This window comes from Macaca mulatta, chromosome 4 (assembly GCF_049350105.2).
Source record: "Macaca mulatta isolate MMU2019108-1 chromosome 4, T2T-MMU8v2.0, whole genome shotgun sequence".
Lineage (NCBI taxonomy): Eukaryota > Metazoa > Chordata > Mammalia > Primates > Cercopithecidae > Macaca > Macaca mulatta.
Window position 1 is genome coordinate 95,917,801 of NC_133409.1, and position 25,472 is coordinate 95,943,272.

The 25,472-nt window shown below is 38.7% G+C and overlaps 1 protein-coding gene across 14 annotated transcripts in view; it reads left to right on the plus strand.

Moving 5' to 3' along the window:
• The window catches only part of BACH2 (BTB domain and CNC homolog 2), a 367,290-nt gene that overhangs the window by 236,771 nt on the left and 105,047 nt on the right, over nucleotides 1-25,472 (plus strand). The window lies entirely within an intron of this gene.

Below are 25,472 nucleotides of genomic sequence, written 5' to 3' on the forward strand. Positions count from 1 at the left end.
GAAATTTTGTAAGACCCCTTTAGCTGTATATTGAGTTAATCACCTACTTTTATAACTACCCAAACACTTTTGGATCATAATTATCAGATATGTTCTATAGTTTCTACCTCTAGCTGCTGTGAAATGGGTAAATTTGAATGTAGGGTGGAGTAGACTTCATGAGAACTTGGTGAATAAAGATTACTCAGCCCCCAAGTCCTTATGTAATATAGGTGTCCTAGCCCTTCTGTCTTGTAGGTCATATGGATGACTCACGCCACGCACATGTTTCACATCACCTCTTAAAGACTTACAGGTGCTTAATCTTTTGAAGAATATTTTCCCTGAAAATATTCCCTTTCTTTCCTGCATGATCAGTTTCTCCCTTTGCACTAAATTTTTCCCATTGGCATAAAAAACCTTTAATATTTCCCCAGAACAAAACTTCCTTATGTCACATTCTCCTTTAGCTTCTACTGCACTTTACTGCTCCCTTTCACACAAAACACTTCGAACTTCTTGTCTATAGGTATTATCTAGACTCATCTCCTGTTATCCTTGACACACTCCATTAAAGTCTCTGACACCACTGCTTCACCAGAACTGTTCAGATCAAAGCTACCAGTTACCACCTTGTCGCCTCATCTTCCTCAGCTTCTCTATAGCTTCCAGCACAGTCAATCACTCCCTTCTTCCTGGAACCCACTTTTCTCTGAGCCTCCATGACAGCTCCTCTCTTGGATTTTTTTTTTCCTTCTCAGTCACCGCTGCTGTCTCCTCCTCTGTTAGTTTCTGAATTGATGTGCCCTGGGGCTCAGGCTGTCCCTATGTTTTCTCTCTGCCCTCTCACTTGTTATCTCCTCTGCTTCCAAACCTTTATGGCAACACCTCCCCAATTTATATCTTCAGCGCAGCTCTCTTCCCTAAATATCAGACTTATATATGCAACAGGGTACTTGACATGTCCACTTGGATGTTTGATAATCATTTCAAACTTAACATATCCAAAACAGAACTCTTAACTTCTACCCAGGCCCTAACCTACACAGACACTGGAAACTGTCCATCTCCCAATTATTCTTATCTCAGTAAATGACACCATCAGCCATCAGCCAGGGGTCCTGTACCTCACCTTCCACGTCCAAACTATCAAAAACTCCTACTGTTTTATGCCCAATCAGATATCAAGTCATTTCACCTCTTTCTATCTCCTCTGCTACCTCTCTCAGACATGTTGCTTCAGTTTCTCACCTAAACTACTACATTAGCCTCCTACCTGGCTCTGCTTTCATTCCTGCCTCCCTGCAGTTCATTCCTACAGAGAATCCAGAAAAAGCTCTTCAAAATCTACAATCAGATGTGACTGTCCTACTTTCTAAAAACTTTTAAAGAGGACCTCCTCTTCTGCCAGTATAACAGACTTTGTACTCCAAGGGGTATCTCTGTTGCATTTTAGAACTCCTAGGAAGTAATGAAAATATCTAATAAAAAATACAAGTAGCTAAGTGCATATATGTCAACAGTAATCAAGCCAGAAAAGGCAGACTTACCCATCACTTGTGTTTGTGTGTGATGGTCATGTGGGGGTGCAAATGGGGACTGTACTGCAACTCCCCCAGTTTAAGCCTGGGATTCTAGAAGGGAGATAAAATAGCCCAGGTTGGTAGTACCACTAAATTCCAGAAAAAGCAAATGTAATTTAGGCTTCTAGTTTTTTTCACAGATTAGGATCTTGAGCTTTCAAAAAAGATTATCAAACAAGGAAACAAACCACCGTGAGTGAAAGTCAGCAAAAGTAGCATTAATGTATTGATTACTCCTTCCTCACCAAGGACTTTAGATGTTTGAATTATCAGCTAAGAAGAAACTAGACTACCTTATATAAAGAAAAATTAACTTAAATATAGAATACAAAAATGGTGAACAACAGTGGTCTATCACAATCACCAGGTACTTTTGAAAAAGAGCTAAAGAAAACTTTCAGTAATAAAAAAGTAATTATCAAAAAATTTAGTGGATAAGCTTTTTTGTAATGGATTAATTAATGAACTGGAAAATAAAACAAATAGTTTCATGCAATGGAGCACAAACAGACAAAGAGATGGAACTGTAAGGAAGAGAGGTTAATAAGTTTGGAGGGCAGAATAAGCAAGCCTAACATAAGCCTATTTAGAGGGTCAAAGGGAACGAAAATATGCAGAATGGAGATGAGACAATATTTAAAGAGATTGTGGCTCAGAATTTTTCAATAAGATGAGAAATACTGATCCAGAGATACAGGAAGCAGTGTATCTAAAAAGACAAATAAGCATTCACAACTTTTTATGCTGTAAATCACTGAAGACAGCTCTCTTAAAAGAAGCCATAGGGAAAACAGGCCACATCCACAAAGGCACAATACTTAGACTGACAGCAGACTTCTCAACAGCAATGACTAAATCCAGGAGACAGTAAAATATTTTCAAAGTTCTGAGAGAAAATAATTTTCAACTTAAATTGTGTTTTCAGCAAAAATAACCTTCAAAATGAGAGTGAAATATTTTCTTCAGACATACAAAACCTAAGGGAGTTTACCACCAGCAGACTTACACTGAAGGAACTTCAAAGAATATACTTCAGGCTGGGTATGGTGACACACACTTGTAATCCCAGCATTTTGGGAGGTCAAGCCAGGAAGATTGCTTGAGGCCAGTTTAAGACCAGTCTGCACAACACAGTGAGACCCTGGTTCTACAAGAATAAATAAATAGCCAAATGGGTGGTGTATACCTGTAGTCCTAGCTACTCAAGAGGCTGAGGTGGGAGAATCACTAGAGCACAGGAGTGGAAGACTGCAGTGAGCCCTGATCACACCACTGTACTCCAACTTGGATGACAAAGCACAACCCTGTCTGTTTAAAAGAAAAAAAAAAGCATATACTTCAGAAAGAAGAAAGGAGCAAAAGGTCTGAAAAATAGAATTGGTAAGCAAAGAAATCGGTAAACATGTAGGCAAATCTAAACAAATATTGCTGGTTTAAAATACTGTGTAAAACTTCCTATATATGAGGAAGGAGATAATCAGAGTTTGCATTATAAGGTCCTTTTTTTCTGAAGGGGTTAAAGTACTAATTTTGGATTTCAAGGGTAACTGCTAAAAGAAAAGAACTAGTATATAACTTCTAAGCCTGATGTTCAATAAAGAAAAAAGAAAAAATGCATAAAGCATAGGAAAGTAGGACAAATAGAAAATAATATTATAAAAACAAATACAAATATATCAGCAGTCACAATATATGTAAATGGCCTAAACTTTCTGGCTAAAAAATAGAGTAAAAATTAAGATTTTTTTTTTTAAATGTAATACCAATTCAGCTATACAGTGTTTAGAAAAATATACCTTTAACACAGAAAGACAAAGAAAGATCAGAAGTAAAGGGATGGAAAACATATTCAAGCAAATACCAATCAAAAGGCAGCTAAACTAGTTTTGTTGATATCAGTCAAAATAGACTTTAAGGGCTTGGTATGGTGGCTCATGCCTGTAACCCCAGCACTTTGGGAGACCGAGGCAGGCAGATCATTTGAGGCCAGGAGTTCGAGACCAGCCTGGCCAACATGGCGGAACCCTGTCTCTACTAAAAATGCAAAAAATTAGCTAGGCATGCTGGCCTGCACCTGTAATCCCAACTCAGGAGGCTGAGGCATGAGAATCGCTTGAACCCAGGAGGCGGAGGTTGCAGTGAGCCAAGATCATGCCACTGAACTCCAGCCTAGGTGACAGAGAAAGACCCTGTCTCTCAAAAATAAATAAATAAATAGATGATAGATAGATAGATAGATAGATAGATAGATAGATAGATAGATAGAAAGAAGACTTTAAGACATAAAACATTAATCAAGGTAGAGAGAGCACTACATATTGATAAGGTTTTAATTCATTGGAAAGGTATAACATTTCTATATAGCATCAAAACATAAAACAAAAATTAATAAAACTATAGAGAAATTTCACATTTCTCCAAGTTATTGCTTGGTCAAGCACATAACAAATAATTAGTAAAGGTATATAAAATTGAAACAGTACAACTAAATAGTTTGATTCATAGAATCTTGCATCAAACAATTATAATATATGTGTTCTTCACAAGGAAGAATTACAAAACTTGCCCTTATACTACGCCCCCAAAACAAGTCTCAACAGATTTCCAAGAATCAATATAATGACCACATTATCTGATCATAATACAATTAAATTAGAATTCAGTAGCTAAAATATAAACCTCCCAAAATTCCCCTTATATGTGGAAATTTTTTAACATTTTAAAATAATTCTTTGATCAAAGATGTAATAATGGAAAATTTAAAATACTTAGAATTGAATGATAATGAAAATATGATGTATCAAAACTTGTGGGATACAGTAAAAGTTGTACTTGGAGGAAAATTTATAGTCTCATATGTTTTTTTATTTTTATTTTTTATTTTACTTTTAAGTTCTGGGATACATGTGCTAAACATGCAGGTTTGTTACTGGAAAAGGAAAAAGTGAAAATTAAGAAGCTAACTTTGAGAAGGTTAAAAAAAAGATGAACGACAAAGAAAGAATGAATAAAGATGAGAACAGAATTAATTAAATTGAAATTTTAAATACTATATAGGGTATCAACAGAGCCAAAAGTTAGTTCTATGAGTGGAGTTACAGGGAGTTATAATACAGGGTTTGGTAACCTTTTTTTGTAAAAAGGCATATAGTAAATATTTTTGGCTTTGTGGGCCATATAGTCTCTCTCACTACTACCCAACTCTGCCAGTATAGTGCAAAAGCAGCTATAGATAATACGTAAATGGGTGGATATAGCTCTGTTCCTATAAAATATTGTTTTAAAAACATGGTAGACTGTATCTAGTCTACAGATCATAATTTGCCAACCCTGTACTAATAGTAAGACTGATGTAAAAGAATAAGTCCAGTGAGAAAGTTTAGCAAAGTGGCTGGATATAAGATCAATATACAATATATATCAATAAAAATTAATTGCCTTATACACCAGTAATAGAAAAGTAATTTTTAAAAAGTTATTGATAATAACAACAAAAATTTAAGTACCTCAGAACAAATCTAACAGAACTTATGCAAGACCTAAATAAACTAAAATTGTATTGTTTAATCTGGTTTCAGAACCCCTTTATACTCTTAAACATTACCACTGGGCATGGTGGCTCATGCCTATAATCCCAGCACTTTGGGAGGCCGAAGTGGGCAGATCACCTGAGGTCAGGAGTTCAAGACCAGCCTGGTCAATATGGTGAAACCCCATTTCTACTAAAACTACAAAAATTAGCTGGGCATGGTAGTAGGCACCTGTAATCCCAGCTACTTGGGAGGCTGAGGCAGGAGAGAATTGCCTGAACCCAGGAGATGGAGGTTGCAGTGAACCAAGATCGTGCCATTGCACTCAAGGCTGGGTGACAGAGCAAGACTCTGTCTCCAAAAAAAAAAAAAAAAAAATTACCAAGAACCCCAAAGAGCTTTCGTTTATTTGGGTTTTATCTATATATATTTACCTTATGAGAAATTAAAACCGAACATTTAAAGTATCTATTAATTTTTAAATCACAATAATAAGCCCACTACATGTTAACATGAATAACATATCTTTATGAAAAAGTATATTTTTCAAGATAAAACAACAGTGAAAAGAATGGCATTGTTTTGTATTTTCCCCAATTCCTTTAATGTCCAGCATACTAGAAGACATTTAAATTCTAATATCTCTTTTAGTGTTCAATCTTGTGATATGTCATTTTGGTTTCATTATATGAAAAAATTCAACCTCACACATGTGCGTATTTGGACAAGGATAGAGTTATTTTAATAGGTTTTTCAAGTATTGTGGATGTTCTTCTTTGATATTACATTAAAATTCGACAAGTGGTAACTTCTTAAAAGTTAGTTGCAATATGGAATCTAAAGCCAGATCAATGAACTTTTCAAACTCCATTATATTAAAATTCATTACTCTACCTTGCACATCACATCTTTTACCGAGTATGATTTTGTGTGATTGGAACATGTTGCTTTATCAACTTACACAGATCTTCAAAATGATGACACTATCTTAATGTTCAAAAAAAGTCACCTATTAATGTTACCATCAGTCTTATCAGAAAAGCCTTTCAAATTTGGGGAAGCTGCCAAGCTCACAGTAGGAAATACACATTTTCCAAAAATCTGATTTTTATTTGAAAGCTTAGATTTTATCATTGGCAACAAATACTGTCAGTTGTTTTCCTTGAAGTGACAGCTCATTCACCTTGTTCAATTTCAAGAAAATATCTCCCAAATACCCAAGTCTGAGTAACCTTCGTTTGTCAGTCATTCTTTCAAGTAAAAATGGTGTTCTCTGAAAAGAGTGATTTGTGCAGCTTGCCACTTAATGCCACAAATGCTTTTCCTTGAGATGACAATCATACTTTGGTATGCAGCAAAAGTACTTTATGTGCACATCTTGTTTTGTCACACAGAGTGTTAATGTTATATGTTAAGATAATGTTATATGTTAATGTTATATGTTGAGATTTGATAATGTTAATGTTGTATGTTGAGATTTAGTACAAATAATTTTTACTGCTTGATCAAGTTCCTTTATAAGTGAAACTGGCACCCTGTTTTATGGTGAGTATATGGTAGTGAAGAACTGATAGTTTGGTGCTACTGCTTTGTTTCATACTGAGATGCCAGCATTTTTACCCACCATTACGTTTGCACCAGCATTGCTCATGTCAACACTATGAAAAAGACATATAGCATCTTAGTATAACCATGAAAACAGAATTGACTTCATTGGCTTTCTGAAAGGGTCTCGGGATTCCCAGGGGTTCCACGGACCACACAGAGATTCATTGCCAGAGGCCCTCCTGTGGCTGTCTCCTTCACGTCATTGAGATCTCAGTTTAAATGTCATGACCTCAGAGAGGTCTGTCATCCGTAGTCACCCAGTGACTTCCTATCATAGCACCCTATTTTGTTTTTATAACACTTATCGCTACTTGATAGTTTATTGTTTACTTACACACATTTATTGTCTGTTTTTCCCAGCTAGAATATAAGACCTGAGAATGTAGGGACCTTATCTGTCCTGTTAAATACAGTAACTGTGTCTACAAAACTTAAAATAATAACTTGGCATCTAAGCACTCAATAAATGTTTATGGAATGATTGGATCAGATTGAGGTGGTGCATATAGAGTTGATTTTTCATCATTTCTCATCAGATGGCCTCATAGCTGCAACTAACTATTTTTTGCTTACTCTGGATCCTCTGTATAACAACAAAAGGAACTTTTGAGTTCCCCATTTTACTTACATTAACACAGTCCTCACTAGAACCCTACAAGTTGAGTTCTGCTTACCCCTCTTTACAGAAAAAGCATCTGAAGGTAAGCAAGAGCTGTTACAAATCTAAAGAGCTAGTGAGTGTTAGAGCCAAAAATGTAACTTACATCCTTCAGCTTCTTCCCAGGCAAACTAACTCAATGGATGCACATTAAGACATACTCCTAATTATTGCTCAGAGTGCCAAGGTTTCAAGAGTTGACTGCCAAATGATGAGGCAGTAGTCATTCAGAAAGTGTGCTTGTTAGAGGGAATTTTTAAAATAATTAAAATTGAAACTCTGAAGTTATAACAAATGAGCAGCAGATTTTCAAAATTAACTTTTTTGTACATTTTAGAAATGTTTACCTCAACCCTCAATTCCCAAGAAACCATTATATGTCTTCAGCCTTTTGCCCAGAAGTTCTTAGGATCTTTCCTAGGAACTGCCACAATGGCAAATGAGTACAAAGTTTCGTATTACATTGACACCAAAGACCTTTCTTTTGCCCTGGTTCCTGGTTGGAACAAGCATGAAATACCATGTGATGACATGCCATGGCAGCATGAAGGCTTAGGCCCAAGGGAGACTGAGGCAGGAGGATTGCTTGAGGCCAAGAGTTCAACACTAGCCTGGGCAATATAGTGAGACCCTGTCTCTACGAAAAACACAAAAATTAGCTGCACATGGTTACGCACACCTGTAGTTCTAGCTACTCAGGCGGCCAAGGCAAGAGGATTCCTTGAGCCCAGGAATTCAAGGCTGCAGTGAACTATGATCATACCACTGCACACCAGTCTGTGCAACAGAGTGAGACCCTGTCTCTAAATAAATAAATAAAATACAAATAGAAAGACCTAAATCTGGAACTAATCTCAGTTATTATATCCACTTCATGGAATATGCCACAGGTAAGCTATGACTGAATTTCCAGTCATCACAAGTCAGTAATAGAATGGAATATGAGTCAGGCCTCTTACCGTCTAGACAGGTGCTTTGTTTGCTTCAGGTTTTATTTGAAATCTTTAACACTAAGGAGAGATTTACCGAGAGACTTTCAGGGGAGCCCCTAGCTGAGCCCTTTAGACACCAGATGATTTGAGACCTTTGAGAATCAATTGTCTGGGATTGTGTTTGCCAGCCCTAAGATCCATAACTTCAGAAAATAAAGTGAAGTGCCAACCCAAGTTCTGGTTTGGGGGTATGCTGGAGAGAACTCAGGCCCTGCTTACCTCAGGGATTGATGGTGTGACTCTACAGGAGGCACTGACAAGGCCTTTCTTTTCCACAATTATCCACTAACTTAACTCACCCTCAGAATATAAATACTCCTAGGAACATCAGGATGGGTGATTGTAAGACAGTCACAGCTTTCAAAAACTCTGAACGCTCGAAGGTGCTTAGCTTCATCAAGGATACTGTATGAGTAGAGGAAAGAAGTGATTCGGGGAAACGGGGCATGAAGTGTAGGTTCTGTCAACAGAAGAGCACTGACATCCAAGAGAATGAATGAGGTGGGTAGGGCATCTGTGGAGAAGCATTTGCCTGTCTCAGCCTTTCCAAGGCCTTTCCAGGATCATGGATGTGCCAGTATAACTCTGGCTGACATTGGTTTCTCACCAGTAACCAGAAAGGAACCTGACTGTATGGCACAGAACAGTTACATTATAGGCCCCTCCCACCTCTGCCCCCCTATCCCTGATAACTTCCTCAAAGCACCGAGAGGATAAAGGTTTGTAGAAGTCACATGGGCAGGCCGGGCACAGTGGCTCACGCCTGTAATCCCAATACTTTGGGAGGCCAAGGCGGGCGAATCACCTGAAGTCAGGAGTTCAAGACCAGCCTGGCCAACATGGTGAAACCCCTAAAAATACAAAAATTAGCCAGGCGTGATGGCAAATGCCTGTAATCCCAGCTACTCGGGAGGCTGAGGCAGGAGAATCACTTGAAACCGGAGGCAGAGGTTGCAGTGAGCCGAGATCACGCCATTGCACTCCAGCCTGGGTGACAAGAGTAAAACTCTGTCTCAAAAAAAAAGAAAAGAAAGAAATTACTTGGGCAATTGGTCAAGGCCTGGGCTTGGCCTCTGTTAATGAGTTGCTTGGGCGTAAGAATATGGTTTAACTTCACTCTTCCCTTTATTCTTGTAATTACAGTGGAAAAAAACACACACACCTAATTCTAGTAGCTCTGATGCATTCATTTTTGAATGCTCATAAACTTGAACTTTTTTACAAAAGCGTCTCTGTAGGTCTGTGGAAAAAAACCTCTGAAAGAGCCTGTGGAATCAACTCTTCAGTCTGCTCCTGCCTTAGTACATTCTGTATTGATACCATCCATAGGGTCACCCAGAAAAATCGGATGCTGCTTCTAGCTAGCTCCTTTGAAATTTCGAAATAGCTACTTTGTCTTTTGTCTCTTTTGGAGGAGGAGGTGTACCGTATTCATGTTTGTGTACCTAGTACCAAGCTTACAAGGGAGAATACAGTTAGGGATCCACAAATATTAACTGATCTCTCTCTGTGCCTTCTCTTAGATAATTTCTGTTTCCTCCTTCAGAATTCAGTTCAGGCTTTGCCATTGCTGGGAAGCGTCTCATCTGTCCTTGATGGCATTTGTCTGGTTAGCCACTATATTATGAGCTCCAGAGGCCTGTGTTTGTGACCGAGCACTTAGCAAAGTGGCTGGCATGTGGTAGACACTCACTAAATGTTTCCTAAAAGCTTAAATGACTGAATCTTTCCATGTTTCCAAGTTTCCACACAACTTTGCTCTTCTTTGAGTGTGTTTTCATTCATCCACTTCAAGGTATCCAGAGCTCTCATTGGCAGCCAGCAGTCATTCTAAAACAGAGCTTTCACTCTTTCGGATATGAATGGGACACTGGGGAAGACAGGAGATACTGAGACTTCGTTTTGGGGTCTTTATTTCCTGTTTTGAGGATTACACAGAGATACAGAGGAATATCTTTGATCACAGTGGAGCAGGGGAGCAGATATGAACAGAATCCTCATGGATTTTAGGGGAGAGAAGCCTGTAAGGCTATGGGAATGAATGGAAATTTTAAAAGTCCATAGAAGCTGGACGCTTTAAAACTGTGCCAACTTTTAGTGCCTCATGATTAAAAAGCAAAATAAATGACAGACAAAACCCTGTGCATTTGGAAAGAAATATTAATTTTAGAAAGTATACAAAAGAAATTTTTCACAGTGGGATACCTCTTGCATCACCATCCTTTTAGTGTTTTTACATGGGGTTATAGCCCTATGGGCCTGAGAAGTTTTTGGTATTGGTAATATGATATTTGAAGTAACCAAAAGAATTTGGTGAACCCACTGACTTGGTTTTGACTTTTGAGAAATACAGCTTAACTACCTCAAATTCAATGCAACTTATCTCGGATTTATGACAAAGATTATTTTATCTTAGTTGTGGAAGCTTGCCTGCCTGTTTCTTCAATAGAGATGACAAGTTGCACGTACGGAGTGTTACAGATGTTGTATTTGTGATCTTACCCCCCGCCCCGTCTTTCTTACTTTGAGACATGTTGTGTACATCTGTTAATGTCATTTCTTTCCTGAAGGACTCACTCTCATGGGTTCCAGCCTGCACAATATGCTGCAATAAGATGCTCACCAAGAAAAGTGCTTAGTTACCAAGACACCTGAAGTAGGCTGACACACCTTGTACACAAGTCAAGCAATGGAAACTGCTCCAGAGAGTCCTGTGGTCCGCTTTGTCCTCAATAATTTAGGATGCAGGCTTTTCTGAGCATCTAAGGGAAAAGTCTGGATTAGCTATGTAGACAGGGAAAAAAATTAATTCTGTGCCCTCTCATCCCAGTATTTATTATCTCTTTGTCCAGTAGAGTCAGATGTTATCAGCCTGATAACAGTTTCCTTCCTGAGCATAAACTTGCTTATTCATTCATTCAGCCCACATGAGCTTACTTCCTGGTGATCTCATCCAGTCTGTGGCTTTTAAATACCATCTCCATATTAATGGCTCCCAAATTTATCTCTCTAGAATCAGCCCTGCCCTGAACCCTAGGCTGTGTTCAGTTGCTTACCTCCACAGGGCTGTCTAATCAACTCCTCAGAGTTGTCATATCCAAAACCAACACTTGTTCTCCCCTCATCCCCCACACCTGATCCTCCCCTAGGGCTTCCTATTTCAATAAATGACACCCACATTCATCTGGTCACTTAAGCTGAAATCTTTGGTGCCATCATTAACTCTTCCCATTCTCTCACTCCACATCCCCTAGCAAATTCCATCAGCTCTACCTGTCAAATCCAGGCACTTTGTCACCACTTTTTTGCTCCTTCCCTAGTTCAGTCCATCATCATGCTTGCCAAGACTGCTGCAGGAGCCTCCTAACATACTTTCTTGCTTCCAGTCTGACCCTACAGCAACCCATTTTCCATGTGGAAGCCAAAGGAATCTTTTAAAGTGTAAATCAGATCCTATCACTTGCCTGCTCTGGCTTCTCATAACACTTGGAATAAAACCCAAACTCCTACCTCGAACTGCATGCCCTTCACTTCCTGACTACCTCTGCAGCTTTCTCTGGCCACTACCCTCCAGGCACTCTGGCCTTTTGAGTCATCAGAGCACTAAGCCTACTCCTGCTATAGGGCCATTGAACCAGGCTGTTTATTTCTGCCAGGAATGCTCTTTTCCAACGTATCTGCATGGTTTACTCCCTCACTTCATTTAGAATCTGCTTAAATGAGATCTTCCATGACTGTGGTATTTAAAACAGGACCTCACCACCCACATCCTTCACTTCTCTTGCCCTGCCTTATTTTTTTCCTCTACAGCATGTTATTATAGATTCATTTGTTTGTGTGTATATTGCCCTTTTCCCCAGTGGAATGAAGGCTCTATGACAAGCGTAATTTTGCTTTGTTCATTGCTATATCCTCAGGTACCTAGAACAGTACATGGCATCATATATTATACATGGTAGACATTCAGTCAATATTGATGGAATGAATGAAAACACTTCCTGAGTAGCCATCTTTGTTTCAGGAGTTGTGCTCCAGGGAAAAAAGAAGAAAAAAGCATGACTTCTGTCCTTGGGGAACTTAACCGGGTGGCAGAGACAGACACATAAGCAATTCTGTGAGACTGAGATGGCTGGGAGGCTGGAAAGCTCCAGCATTATTCTCCCAACTGTGCCTGCAGGAGTCAGAAAGGTAACCAAAGGAGCTGACATTTGAGATTATTCTTGAAGGATGAGCAGGTGTTTGCCAGACAGAGAAGAGTAGGCAGGACACTTTGGGTGTGGAAACGGAACATACAACAGCATGGAGGTGCGATAGGACAAAGATCAGTGAAACTTGAGTATAACCAACTTATGGGAGAGGTGAATGAGATGAGTGTCTCAGTTTGTTTTCTGTTGCCGTAAGTTAATACCTGAAACTGAGTAATTTGAAAAGAAAGAAAGGGAGTGAGGGAGGAGAGAGAGAAAGGAAGGAAGGAAAGGAAGGGAGGGAGGGAGAGAGAAAGGGAAGAAAGGAAAGGAAAGGGGAAAGAGGAAAAGGTAAGGTATTTTCTTCCAGTTCTGGAGGTTGGCGTCACATGGTGAGGGCGGTTATGAGAAATGGCCAGACTGGCTTTTATAAAGACCCACTCTTGTGATAACGAACCCACTCCCTCATTAATCCATTAATGAAGACAGAACCCTCACGACCCAATCACCTCCTGAAGGTCCCACCTCTCGGCACTGCTGTCTCAAGGATCAAGTTTCCGACACATGAACTTTTGGGGGCCACATTCAAAGCATAATAGTGAGCTTGGACAGATGAGCTACCAGGAGTCAACAATTTATTTCAACCCCGGTCCCCAAACATGCTCCTCCCCTGGAGTTTTCCCTTTTCAGTAAATGACACCCTCATTCATGTAATTGCTGAAGCTGAAATTCTCAAAGTTACCCTTAACTCTTTTCATTCTCTCTCACCCCACATCCAGTCCGTTAGCAAATCCCATCAGCTGTACCTCTCTATCTCTGAAATGCACGCCAAATCAGGCTGTGGTTGCCACTCTTATGCTTCCTCACTAGTCCAAGCCATCATCATCACTCACCTAGACTGTTATAAGAGCTTCCCAACAAGCCTTTCTACATCTCTTCTGACCCATATTCTATGCAAAAACAAATATTGTTATTGTGAACTGCTTTTAAGTTAAAGTTGCAAGAGCAACTTAGGTCAGTATAAATTAAATGAATGCCTATTAAAGATTATAGGTATGTATGTTTTGAGCAGAAGAAGGGACATTATTTTATGTCAAAGTTTGTATCTCTTTATGGTTTGTATGACTTGTCCTTATGTTTCTGTGATACAGTGTTTGTGGTTCTGTGTTTTTATATGCTCATGTGTGGTTTCCTTACTGATGGAAAGACAGAGACCCCTTCATGTTTATTCTCACAGTAGCCCACACTGTGCCTGGTGCACCTGGTCAATACACCATGAATGGCAGTGAAAGAATTATTCTTGGCTGGGCACAGTGGTCGTTTCTGTAATCTCAGCACTTTGGGAGGCCGAGGTGAGTGGATGAGCCCAGGAGTTCAATCAATACCAGCCTGGGCAACATGGCCAAACCCTGTCTCTACCAAAAAAATACAAAAAACTAGCTGGGTACAGTGTTGCGTACCTGTAGTCCCAGCTATTCGGGAAGCTGAGGCGGGAGAATCACTTGAGTCCAAAAGGCGGAGGTTGCAGTGACCCATGATTGCGCCACCGCACTCCAGCCTGGGTGATAGAGCAAGACCCCGTCTCAAAATAAATAAATAGATAAAAGGAATTATTCTTCACTCTACAACAGACTCACTGCTGGGTTCCTTTAGTGGTCTCTGCTAACATCTTTTTAAATCATCAGTTTCCCATTGTTTATTTATATGCAATGGTTAGGTAAGTATCTGTTACATAAAGCCAACAAGATCTAAGTCAGTGCCTTTTTAGCAGAATCCAGGAGCTGCAGCTTAAAGCAGTGTTCAGAAGAGAAGTCATGGCCTAAAATATTTATTTTTTCAAATAAGAAAAATAGAAATAAATGAATTAAGTGTGTGTCTAACTCAAAACGTTAGAAAAGAACAATAAAACAAACTTAAAATATAGTGGGAAGGAAATAAAAGTTTATCAAAAAATCCTGAATTCACAAACTGAAAAATTAAAGAATTAATAAATGCAAAAGTATATTGTTTGAAAACCTCAACATAATCAAGGAAACTTTAGCTGACTTGATTAATAAAATAGAGGAAATAATAAAAATAATGTAAATAAAAGATATATTACAAAGGAATCATAAAGCCTGTTTTACTCAACTTTTTATAGATAAATTTAAAAATCCCTAATTGTCTAAGAAAATATAGTTTAGTCACTGACTTCTAAAGAGCAGGGTAATCCATCAGACCAACCACCATAGAAGAACACAAATGTAAAATATTGCTGTAAAATATCAGCAAACAGAACCTAGCACCATTTTGAAAGAATAGTGTACCATAACCAAATGAGGTTCATTCCAGGAGTGATAAATATTGGAAAAATCTTTTAATATAATTTATCATATTAATAGATCTTTTTGGAACACTTATTTGGTCATGTTCATAGATGCTGCAAAGGCATTGATGTAATTCAACATCTTTTTCATTAAAAATCACTTTATAAAATCAGAAGTGATGGATACCTCCTTAACATAAAATTATTATTTATTATATATATTATTTATTATAAAATTAGCATCACGCTTTAGTAGATGTAGTGTTTATGGGATTACTGGGTCAAATTAGCTACCGTTTGGCCCAGCAGTCCCACTACTGGGTGTATACCCAAAGGGATATACCCAGTAATAGGGAAACACCAGAAGCCATGTTATGTCAGAAACAATGAAGACAAAGGCGCCCATTTTTATTTCTTTAACATTGTTCTGAATGTACTTAGCCAGTGCAGTACAAAAGAAAGAAAGTAGAAGTGTAAAAAGTCAAAAGGATGAGGTTAAACTAATGTTTGTTACTTGCAGATGATGTGATTGCACACTTGGATAGTATGCTTTCTTCTGTGAATCAGCTGGAAGATGGTGGAAACAATAACCCATTAAGTACTAATGGATTATGTAAAACTAAACATTCTTCATGTATGTGATCAACTGCTGGTTAGAAGATATAATGGAAGTTAATATCCTATTTACAATAGCAAAAAAGAAAAGTTCAAATAAAATATATACACATATACATAAATATGTAATGTATATAAATATAGGAATTGAACTCAAGAAATCCTTAAGATGTAAATCTTTATTCTTTTAAGTGAATGAAACCATTTTAAAATCCTCCTGAGATGAAGAGAAAAAACAAAGATGGGAATGAATGGAAAGATAATCCATGTCCGTGGGCAGAAAACCTGAACATCCCAAATTTAACATGAACCCAGTGAAAATACCAAGAGAATATTTTGTAACCAAACAAGCTGATACTGAAGTTCATGCAAAAAAAAATTAATCAAAAAATAGCCAAGAATAGGAAGAGAGAAAATTGCTCTTTAGATATTAAAAGATACTACAAACATACTCATATATTTGAATTGGCATTAATAGGCAAGTCAGTGGCACCTTATAGAGTCCAGAAATAATCTCAAATACATTTGAAATGTTAGTTTACATTAAGGAAGCATCTCAAATCAGTGTAATAAAAATGGGTGTTCAATAAATGATGCTGGGACGATTAAATAACCTTCTGGGAAAAAGAAAGTTTGGTGGTTCATATATACACCAAGATAAATTCTAAATGGTTCCAAAACTTACTTGGAAAAAAATTTATCCTTAAAAGTACTAAAAGGATTCAGGGGAAAATTGTTTATAAGTTGGGAAGACCTTTCAAAGTATGACAAAAATCCAGAAACCACAAAGGGAAAGTCATAAAATGAATTCAATGACACAAAAATCAAAAAATTCTGAGCAGCAAATACCACCATAAACCAAGGCAAAAAAAAAAAAAAAAAAAGTGACAAAGAAGGAAAAATATTTTTGCAACTCATCTAGAGATAGAACTGATTTCCCTAATATTTAAAGAGCTTCTACAAGGCAGAAAAAGACCAACAATGCAATAGGAAAAAAAATTAAAAGAATAGTAAGACCATTAACAATTTACAGATGTGGAAATATAAATAGCTGTTCATAAACATGAAGTATATCCAATGTCATTTATTAAAAATTAATGCAAATTAAAACGATAATAAAACACTGTTTTTTACTTGCCAAACAGGCAGGGGTTTTTTTTTTGTTTTGTTTTGCTTTGAAGTTTGATAACACAATCTATTAGCAAGACTATGGATAAAGAATTACTCTTGGCCAGGCGCAGTGGCTCACGCCTGTAATCCCAGCATTTGGGGAGGCCAAGGTGGGCGGATCACGAGGTCAGGAGATAGAGACCATCCTGGCTAACACGGTGAAACCCTGTCTTTACTAAAAAATACAAAAAATTAACTGGGCGTGGTAACACGCACCTATGGTCCCAGCTACTCAGGAGGCTGAGGCTGGAGAATCGCTTGAACCCAGGGGGCAGAGGTTGCAGTGAACCGAGATCCACCTCTGCATTCCAGCCTGGGCAACAGAGTGAGACTCCATCTCAAAAAAAAAAAAAAAAAGAAGTACTCTTGTACATTGCTGGCAGGAGTATAAATTGGTACCATCCCAATGGAGGACAATTTGGCAGTATCAAAACTGCAAAGCTTATATCCTTTGATCCAGTAATTTCACATTTGGGAGAATGTATGGATACGTGTACAAAATTATAAGATTACGTGTTACAACCTTGTTTATAATAACACAACCCAGATAGCTGTCAATAGAGAATTGGTTATATAAATTGTACTATGCCCTTCTAGTCAAATATTATCAAACCATAAAACAAGAATGAAGAAACTATATTTTTAAGTGAAAGCAGGGTGCAGATCATGGCTTAGTATGTAAACTTTTTTTTTTTTTTTTTAAGAGACGGAGTTTCACTCTTGTTGCCCAGGCTGGGGTACAATGGCGCAATCTCAGCTCACTGCAACCTCCGCCGCCTGGGTTCAAGTGATTCTCCTGCCTCAGCCTCCCGAGTAGCTGGGATTACAGGCGTCCACCACCACACCCAGCTAATTTTTTGTATTTTTGGTAGAGACAGGGTTTCACCATGTTGGCCAGGCTGGTCTTGAACTCCTGACCTCAGGTGATCCGCCCACCTCAGCCTCCCAAAGTGCTGGGATTACAGGTGTGAGCCACCACGCCTGGCCCATATGCAAACTTTCATGTAAAAGTACAAAGATGTATCTATAAATGTATATATCTTTGCTTAAATAGGCATCAATTCTCTCTGGAAGGATACACAAGAGATACTTGTGGCCTCTAGAAAATGGAACTGGGTGGCTGGGAAGCTGGAATGGGGAGATTTTTGGAGACTTTTGAGTGTTTACCATTTTATTCCTTTTAGGAAATTTGAACCAACCAAAGCAAAACAAAACAAAAACTTAATATTTTTCAAACCGTCTTTAGAAGAAACCACTCTTAGGCCGGGCGCGGTGGCTCAAGCCTGTAATCCCAGCACTTTGGGAGGCCAAGATGGGCGGATCACGAGGTCAGGAGATCGAGACCATCCTGGCTAACACGGTGAAACCCCGTCTCTACTAAGAAATACAAAAAATAGCCGGGCGAGGTGGCAGCGCCTGTAGTCCCAGCTACTCGGGAGGCTGAGGCCGGAGAATGGCGTGAACCCAGGAGGCGGAGCTTGCAGTGAGCTGAGATCCGGCCACTGCACTCCAGCCTGGGCTACAGAGCGAGACTCCGTCTCAAAAAAAAAAAAAAAAGAAGAAGAAACCACTCTTATACACAACAACATGGATGAACCTCACAAACATGTTGAGCACGGGAAGTCAGACACACAAAAAAATTTATATTATTTCTTTAAAGTTCAAAAAGAGACAAAACTAAGGTGAAGGAAGTTAGGATTAGCAGTTCTGTTGGTGGAAATAATGACTTGGATGGGGCATGAAGGAGAATTCTGGGGTGCTGGTAATAGTCTTGATCTGGCTGGTGGTTACATAAATATGTTTACTTGGAAGAAAATCATTGATTTGTGCCCTTATGGTTGGTATACTTTTCTGCGTGTAAATGACACTTTTGTTTAAAGCAGTTACTAGAAAGGGAAAAATCTTCTTTAAGGTTTTTCTAGTTTCCTAAGGCTGCCATAACAAAGTACCACAGACTGGATGCCTTACAACAGAAATGTATTGCCTCACAGTTCTAGAGGTTAGAAGTCCAAAATCAGGATGTTGGCAGGGTCATGCTCCCTCTGAAACCTCTAGGGAAGAATCCGTCCTTCCCTCTTCCTAGCTTCTGGTGCTGACCATTCATCTCGGCATTCCTTGGTTTGTAGCCACATCACTGTCACCTCTGCCTCCATCTTCACATGGTGTTCTCCCTGTGTCTCTGTGTCCATATGGAGCACATTTTAAAAGGACACCCATCATATTGGATGAGAGGCCTACCCTACTCCAGTATGACCCCATCTTAACTAATTACATCTGCAATGATCTTATTTCCAAATGAGGCCACATTCTGAGCTACAGGAGGTTAGGGCCTCAAATTTCTTTTGGAGGGAGGGAGAATATTGTGATTCAATCCACAACAAGGGTTAATTAACTTTTAAAGGAGTGTAAGAGTTGCTGAAGGAGGACCTTTTAATCCAGTTTTAGTGACTGATAATGTGCTGTTGAGCTCTTGCAGAGAGAGGTAGCTAATCCAATGCTGTTTCCACCAAGAGTGTTATCACCTTGACAGTAATTCAGCTGCTGGAAAATGAGGGCCTAATCCACTGACTACTATAGTTAAGTTAAAAGAAAATTAAATGAAGAGCCTTTCTGCTCCTTTGCTAGCCTCCTTCATGATTTTATAGTTCTGTAAAACTTGGGGCTGTGTCTTTATAGGTTGCAGGCTTGGCATGTTATAATAGTTCATCTTCATCATAAAACGATAATATTGGTTTGAAGATGGACTTTTTTAAAAAGTCATTTTTCACATTTAATCCAAGGATCCTGCATAGCCCCATTTTTCACTGGGCATGGGTATGGATTTTATTTTACTATTGAAGAGTCAGCAAGTTTCCAAATGAGTAACAGCCACAGGGTGTGGTATATGTCTTCCCTTTTGGTTGTGCATCTAAATTGCCCTTGAAGTATAATGAATCCCATGGCTCTCACCACCATGGAAGTTATTTTCCTAATTTAATGGAGTAATTATTTTGTTGTCACTGGCTTTAAGTGTGTGTCTCATTTTAGGTGCTCAGTGTGTGTTGACTGGAAGAAGAAAAACAGAACAACACTTAGCTACTTTAAGTTTCAAAATTCAGCTGTTTTAGGGCAGGCAGAATTAGTCTGTTAGAAAAACTCGAGCACTGATTGCCTTTGGAGGAGGGGAATGACTGGGATGGAATATGAGGGATCTTTCGGGGGTGATGGTTATAGTCTCTAGATTGATAAGGTTTGGTTTACACAGATATATGTATTTGTCAAAACTCAGTGAATGTACACTTAAGATTTGTACATTTCATTGTATGTAAATTTTGCCTCAAAAGAAAAAAACTGTAAACTCATCTTAAACTCCAGCAAGTAATATCCTGCCGAAGTGTTTTGGGGGAAAGTGTGCTGATTCCTGCAGTTTACTTTGATATGCTTTGAAAAAAATCAGATGGATATAGATGGATAGATGTGTAATGAAATAAGCATAATAAAATGTTAATCGTAGAATCTAAACGATAGGTATGTAGGTATTCACTGTAAAATTCTTTAAACATTTCTGTAAATTTGAAATTTTTCATAATAAAATGTTAGAAATAGTTCAAAGTACAAAATCATACAGGACCTTGCAAATGTGGGACCAAAGTCCACTTGCCATTTTTATCCCTTGTTACAAGCTTGAATGTCTGCTACTTTAACAAGGGAACAATATCACCTGCCAGGGGTCTCCTCCTGAAATCAAGAGCAAATTTGCAGGGATGTGCAGGGAACCTGTTTTACTGTCCTGCTGGGAATGAAAGGAAGTGGGTGAAAAAAAGGTGAAGGAAATTTGTATCTAGTGTGGTGTCCTACCGTATGACCTTGTGCCAACTGCCTACATGTAGCCCAGGAAAAAAAAAAAAAAAAAGCTGATTAGAAGCAATGCCCTGTTTTATAATTATTTTTGTGACTCAAAGGAACCGCATTTTATTTTCATTTAAGGAAATACATGAAGAGCTACAGTTCTATGGTGTTCTCTTAGAATGACTAACCCCCTCGTAGAAATGAAATATAAGTAAATGGGCTTAATTTTGGAACAAAAATTATCTCCATATGCTACTCATCATGCCCCTCGTCCTTGGGTATTTTCTTTAATAAAATACAGTGGAAGCCTGGGAATCAGCCATGCTTGGGTTTTTCTTCTGTTATTGTTACTAAATGGTTCTGTGACCTTGAGTAAATTGTTTAATATCTTTGAGCCTAAATTTCTACAATTTTTAAAAGAGCATATTCAATCAGATGATCTACAAATTCTTCTTACCACTGGATTGAAACTGTCTTTCACCCTGTCTTCCTTTATCATCTTGTTGGGGCCGGCTGTAGTGAAATATTAAATTCAGACCCTGGCGTACTCCAGAATGAGGAACCCCCGGTCCCAACAAGACACACAAAAGACTCTGCAAGGAGCTCATTTAAATAATGCCTAAGATTTTAGTCCCAGTGAATTTTCCATCTGTTTCTCCATATTAGTTGAACATGAAGTTAGTCAGATACTTAAGGCATTCAAGAGAGTAAAGCCAAGATGTCTTACAAATCTCTTCTCTAAAAATAGCGAGAAGAAAGAGCAGAGAAGAAAGTGATTTTTATATCTGTGGAACTGTATGTTTAGTTCACTTGGGCTCATCCCCAGGTGAAAATTCTCATTTAAATACTGGTTATGGGAAAAGGCCGTAAATTTCTAGCCAGGTTTTTTCCCATGGAATGCAAGCAGAGCAGAGTGAGTATTTCTAGCAGATGAGTGTATTTTCACTCTCAGGATGTAATAGAACTTAAAGACAAGAGTAGTTTGGTGTGTCACAATATGTAAACAACCCAGAGAGGGTAATTAGATAAACTTTTTATTTTTTCATGTGCTATTTACTCAACTGTGTTGCCAAAGACAGAGATGTACATTATGTGTGTCCCTTGGCTTGGTGTTTAATTATCTAAGGGGTAATTATACAGGCATACACATATGTGTATTCCTAGTCAGATATGTTACATACCAAATGTGATTGTATCGCTGTAACTTTTCTATAGGTTATGTTTCTATGTTTGCATATTTTGGCATGTATTCCTACATATTGTCTTTCTTTGATTAGCTGTAAACCAAATGTGTCTAGTAGGACTAGTTAAATAATGTAAGAGGCTAATTATCAAGGATTTTACTAATATTCTCAGGTTGGAGATGTTTTAGGTGAGGAGAGCATGGGCAAGCCATCTGATTTGGTCCATTATTATATTTTCAATTATCTTTGGTGCTCAAAGAGAGACATTAATATAGCTGAGGATGACATAGCAAATTACCACAGCTCTCTAACCTTTTAAATTGCTAACACTGTTGTAATCTGTAATTATAGAAATCAGTGTGAGAATTGTGGCACTGCATAATTATCTTTCCTGATACTTTATTGCTGAATGAATTATTAATCAGAATCAGTCTTGTATAGTATTTTCAGCAACTCAGAAGAATAATGTATAATTAAATTTCATTATTCGTATTTTTGTGCTAATGTTTTATGATGTTGTAATTGATAATTAATTGGCCAAAAACTCACACAATACTTGAGAGTTTCAGGTGGCTGGAAAATGTACAGTGTACTGAGTTCATTAAGTAATGATCACTCTGTAAAGACTACAGAGTCTAGTCCAGTCTGTACAAGAAAGCTTTTGAAATTGGTATATTAATCATTAAGCATTTCATGTTGCCTTAAGAGAAAGCAGTGACTATGAGCGCATAACAGTAATTAAGAGATTTTAATAGATTTCAAACATGGTCAATTGTAAGTAATCAGATGCTAGTTGTTAATATCAGGCTAATACACTAGATACAGTTGGTATGCTTCTCTGTGTATCAATTTCCATTCTAATTAAACGACCAGCAGTCTCCATATAACTACAGTTTCAAAAAGAATAACAGCCGTTTCCGTCAGCCTTTGATGAGTGTAACCCAGGGTGTAGCACAACTTTATAGACAAAGTCTGGTCTAATCTTCTTTTCCAATTGTCTAAAATACTAAATGGTTATCCTCCTCACAGACACACAGGATTTAAAATCTGAAAGGATTATGAACTTTTCCTTGACTGGCATTCTAACTAAGAATTCCTGGTGTCTCTTTTGGTATCATTTGCAACCTAGGTAACCAGTAAAAGCTCTGAATCCAAGGATGTCTTTCAGGCAGCTTGAGTTCTATTGAAAAGAAACATTGTCGGGCATTTTATGTGAACTTCTGCTGTGCCATTTTGATTTTTTTTTTTTTTTTTTGAGATGGTGATGCTTCTTTCTGGTTTTCAAGTGTCTCCTTTAGAAACATACAATTTTTTTTAACAGGTAAGCATTTTTTTCTTTTGAAGAATTTTGAAAGCATTGTAATAGGGAATTTAACAACACATATGCTGTTATTTAATCAGTTCTTTGCTAAACTGCTCAGAAAACCATCCACAGAAGACTGTTCCTATGCAAATGCACTTCCACTTTCCCAGGAAGATCATGAGTGGTTTGTTTTTACATTAGTTGCGTTGGCTCCAATGTCTTACAATCCCAAATTATAAGTTATTAAAGAGGACTTTGTCATCAGACCACTGTGAGTAGAACTAAATAAAGCACATTCCTGTACGTAAGGAAACGTTGCTCTGTGGCCTTCCCGCTGGTCTGATTTTCGTTCAAAAATCAGAAACCTTCCTCTTACCATCTTCTCTCAAATCCAGGCCTTCCAGAGCCACGTCTACTCCCAGGGCAGCAGAGGCCTGGGCTGTGGTCTCTGTCACATTCTGAAAGCATCATCCTGAGGGTGCCATTGAGGGTCCTGCGTGCTGGCTGTTTCTTGAGGGTTGCGGAAAGGAAGGGCATAACTGGTCCTCTGTTTGGTAGTTTGAGATAGGAGGCCATGGACACAAGGGGGTGGGATCAGAGCCATCTCTCAGAAGCAGGAGCACACAAGCTTTTACTGGGAGAGAACAGCCTAATTCTACTCTGCAAGGATCCACATTGTATAGAGCCAGTGAGCAAGGTATGTGTTTCCGGGTTCGTGAGTATTTGAGCACAGAGAGCTTCAGAAATAAAGCACACTCAAGACCTTCTACTCAGCATCTCTGCAGATGGGAACTTTTCCTTCACTGTGTCAATCTAAGCCTTTCTTTTGCTTTTGTACCATCCCATTATCTTGGCAATGTGTCTTGGAGGTTATGTCATTAGTTTTCTCTAACACTCGCATTGCTTAGAATGGACTGAGTTTTCTGTGGATAAATGGATAGGCAAGGCGACCTTGAGGCCCAGAAAAGACAGGCAGCTCTGGAGAGCATAGGGAGATGTGTGAAGAAACAGGCTGGAAGGAGAACTTAGCAGAAACAGAAGTGACATATGGACCTGTTGGGATCTAGGGAAAGTCTTTTTTAGTTACTTTCTTATTAAGTATGTATTGAGTGCTTCCTATGTGCGTAGCATTTTGAAGTTCTGCGGCTTCAGTGGTGAGCAAAACAGATAAAAATTCCTGCCCTCAATAGAAAAATAGGTCATTAACAAAATATGAATAAAGCATAGTGTGTATGAGATGTGAAAACGTTATAAAGAATCATAAACAGGGAGGGAGGATGGAGAGTGCAGGCGGGAGGCTGGGGTTGTGGTTTAAATGGAGCAGGGTGGTTAGGGAGGCCTCACTGAGAATGTGATGTCTGCACAGAGACCTGAGGAGGCCAGGGATTGAGCCATCACATTTAAATCTCCTAACAATCTCTCGGGAGACAGTTTTTATCTTCATTTCACACGTAAGGAGACTCCGAGGACTTAAATAAGCTGCCCTAGTGCCCTCGCTCTCAGAATGGCAGTGCGGGGAGTCCTAGTTTGTAGGGCTGTTTTAAATCAGCTGTCATGGGGTTAAAATGCAGATCGCTGAACCCGCTGTAGTTACCCTAGATCTATGCAGTTAGAGAACTGTTATTTCCAGAGATAGGAAGCAGGCTGGGAGAGTCTGGGTGTTAGGTAGGCAGGGCCAAAAGCAGGAAATACTTACGTAGAGAAAAGGCAAGCCATTGTCAAACTGGAAATGAAATGTGAATGGGAAAAATTGGCATGGTTGGAAAAGAGGAGCTAATTTGATGGACCAGTTACTATATGTTAAATTGGTGAACTGATGAACAAGCAAACATGAAATGTTTTCATCCTCACAGTTCTATGAGATAGATGCCCTTTATCAGGTCCTTTTAGTACAGATCAGGAAACTGAGGCACAGAAAATTAAGTGTCTTGTGCAAGATTTTGCAGCTAGTGAATGACAGAGTCAGAATTCAAAGCCAGGCAGGTTGGCACCAGAGCCTCCATCCACAACCACTGCACTACCTTGCCTCTGTAGACCATCTTTGTATGCAGTATCTATTCTCCAGGAGTCGTTCTGTTTCCCAAGTTTGTGTTTTAAGTTGCTTACTCCTCATGATCACTGGATTACAGATGAGAAATTTTTACAGAGAGCTCATGTGGTTTGTCTGAGGTAGTATTGTGGTCATAGTTCAGATGCAGGCAGGCTGACCCCAGAGCCTGACCTGTCACCACTGCAGGATCCTGCCCCTCAAGATGAAAGAGGATTCTGATTTGGGCAGAACATATATGCAAAAGGTAGCAGAGAGAGAAAACAGGAAAAGCCCGTAATGGGAGGGTAGAATATTCAAAGCGTGCACTTTTAACAAATCTGAAGGGATGGAATCTTTTAGGAAATGTTATCAGATGAGAATCAATACAAGTCCCCCATCTGCCAGATGCCTTCTTTTGGCATGAGAGTGAACTGTATCAGGGCTAAGTGCCCATAAGAGCAGACCTTCTTTATATAATTATGTGTAGGATTAGTCAAATAGTGG